Consider the following 3114-nt stretch of genomic DNA (forward strand, 5'->3'; position numbering starts at 1 on the left):
ATATATATATATATATATATATATACACATACACTTAAAGGTTTTTTGTTTGAAATGTAGTTTATAGTTGCATACAAGAATGTTGAACATCTGTTTTTTAAGCATTTGTGTCCCTTTGTTTTCGTTGTTTTATTTATTTATAATACCTAATTTTGATTTGGTTTATAATGAGTTATATACAAATTATTAATTTTTTCTTTCTAATAATGCTAATAATAATAATAATCAGGTTAAGAAATTAAGTTTATGTTCAGTTTGCAGTAACGCAATGGATTTGGGGTATTTGGATTTCAAATCCATTTCAATCTCATATTTGGTTTGTTTGATTGTCCGGATTTGTAATCTTAAGATTTAATTGAAATCCTACAAACATAGGATTTTGAAATCCTTAGAAACTAAGAAGTACTCGGGATTTCATTTCATATGATTGTATGAAATAAGGTTTTAAAAACTGTTAAAAACATTTATTTTCGATTAATAAAAATGTAATTTAATTATTTTTATAATTATTTTTATAAATAATGGAATCCAATTTCATTCCAAATCCTACAAACCAATTATATCAAATTCATTCCAATCCAAATCCCTCTAAATTCAAATCTCTCGATGAAATACAAATCTATAAAAAACAATCCTGCAAAACAAACGGACCCCAATAGTTATTTTAAATACCGTTTGGTGGTCAATTATTTCTGTACACGTTGTTGTTATTACGTAATTAATTTAGGTGTTAAAAATGGTTCAAACATTTATAACTATAAGATACATGAACATGACATTGACAATAAAGATGATGTAATTGAAACCTATGTAACTTTTATGATCCTACAATTTTAAAGCATATAATAATTATCTACATCAAACATATTTTATGAGATTTGAAATTTGATCTTCTAGAAAGTTGAGTTTTATTGATAATCAGAAAACCGCTAGGCCAAAAACCTTTTGCTTTCTACAAAACTTTTATAAGGCATATACTACCCGATAAGTATTTTTATGGGTGAACAAAAAACCGTCAACCCGTCCAATCCAACCCATTAACAACTCAATTAAACTCAACCCGTCAAACCGCTAAACTGCCAAACCACTAATTAAAAGGGTTGAAATTGAGTTATTATAACTTAATCCAACCCAAACCGCCAACCCGCCGCTAATGTATATTTGTCTTTTATAAAATCATGTGTGTGTATATATATATATATATATATATATATATATATAAACATATATATGTGATATTTACAAAAATTAAGGAGGTGTTTGGGAATTTGGATTGCTTATAACCCTTAAGGTCTTAAACCCTTATGACTTTCTTGAAAAAGGTAAAATTAACGATGGTTCAATTTGCATGCTTATATAGTTATATATTCTTAATAAATTGTTTAATATTCTTTTTGAATTGTAGACAAGCTCAATGAGAATGCAACATCGGATTCGGGAAGGTCAAAGACGGTCATACTTGATTGAGTATTTAAATCGTACCAAATTATGTAAGTTACGTTTAGGCTATGGGATGCATAGTTCTTTTTTTGTGGTAAGTTGTTCTTATTTATTTGAACTCTTTGGTTGAGTAATATTCCGTGCAACTCCTAATCTCCTATTACACCAACTTTTGCAGGAAAGCAGTGTAGAACGAGATGACATAAAGATCCTTTCAGAGAGTTATAGAATTCTTCACCTAAAAAGACGTATTCCTTAGTAAGTTCCATGTATATTGTTGCTAGAATATTAGTAAACATATCCAATATTAGTAAAAAGATCATTGGCAAAGCTATAATCATCATTTTGTTGACCAAGTGTCCAAATCTGTAGATAGTGATACAAGGTTTTGAAATACCATGAATTATTAAATTGTCCATAAATTTAATAAGATTAGAAAGCTAATAGTCATAAGGTGATATTTGTAATCAAGATTTAGGATACGTTTTTGTGTTACTTATAGGGGGTTGAAAGGATGGCATGTTGCATAAACTAAAAGTTATGTTTCTGGCTTTCTGCAGCTCTCGATGTTCAAGAAGAATTATGACCATCTTTCCGAGGACACATACTTTGACATATGGAAATAAGAAGTTTGTTGCTCGTATCAAACTTTTGAAATTTGATTCCAAGACTTGAGAATTTAGATATATTTTTGGATGATTGTAATAACTAATGACTTTGTTGGGTATATTTTTAGTATTATTTATCATATTTCATTTGTCATTTTTATGAATTTTAGTAACCCGCCAACCCAACCCAACCCGCCCTAACCCGCAAGGGTTGGGTTAGGTTATACTTTTGAATGGGTTGGGTTGTAAAAATGTCATAAACCGCCCAACCCAACCCGTGTTCACCCCGCGCGTTTGGTTTGCAGGAATGGAATGGAATTGAAAGGATTTGGATTTGAAATCCATTCCAATCCTGCGTTTGGTTTGTAGGAATGGTAGGATTTAAAATCCTGGGATTCATTTAAAATCCCACCAACACTGGATTTGAGAATCCTTTGAAAATACACGGGATTTTGAAATCCATTCCCGTGGGATTTCATTCTTGCCCTTCATCGCTGTCTCCTCCATTGGTACCGATTTCTACCGTTCTCGTCCTTGGTACCGATTTCTACCGTTCTCGTCACAGATTACATCGCTGTCTCCTCCATTGCTCACTGTCACCATCGCCCTTCGTCTCCGTTGCCACCGCCCTTCGTCTCCGTTGCCACCGCCGTCGCCCTTCGTCTCCGTTGCTCACCGTTGCTTTTCGTCTCCGCTGCTCACCGTCGCCGTCGCCCCTCGTCTCTGTTGCCACCACCGTCGCCCTTCGTCTCCGTTGCCACTGTCGTCGCCATTCGTCTCCGTTGCTCACCGTCGCCCTTCGTCTCCGCTGCTCACCATCGTCGTCGCCCTTCTTCTCCGTTGCCACCGCCGTCGCCCTTCGTCTCCGTTGCTCACCGTCGCCGTCGCCCTTCGTCTCCGTCGCCCATCGTCAACAGGTAAATCCCTTTTCCCCTTTTCCCCTTTTCGATTTCTCTCTAAATTATGAACATAGATTAGGTTAAATCCTTCAATTTTGACAGATTAGGTTGAATATACATGAACACAGATTAGGTTAAATCCTTCAATTTTGACAGATTAGGTTGAA

The sequence above is a fragment of the Cynara cardunculus genome (assembly GCF_001531365.2).
Source record: "Cynara cardunculus var. scolymus isolate 2C chromosome LG 5, CcrdV1, whole genome shotgun sequence".
Classification (NCBI taxonomy): domain Eukaryota; kingdom Viridiplantae; phylum Streptophyta; class Magnoliopsida; order Asterales; family Asteraceae; genus Cynara; species Cynara cardunculus.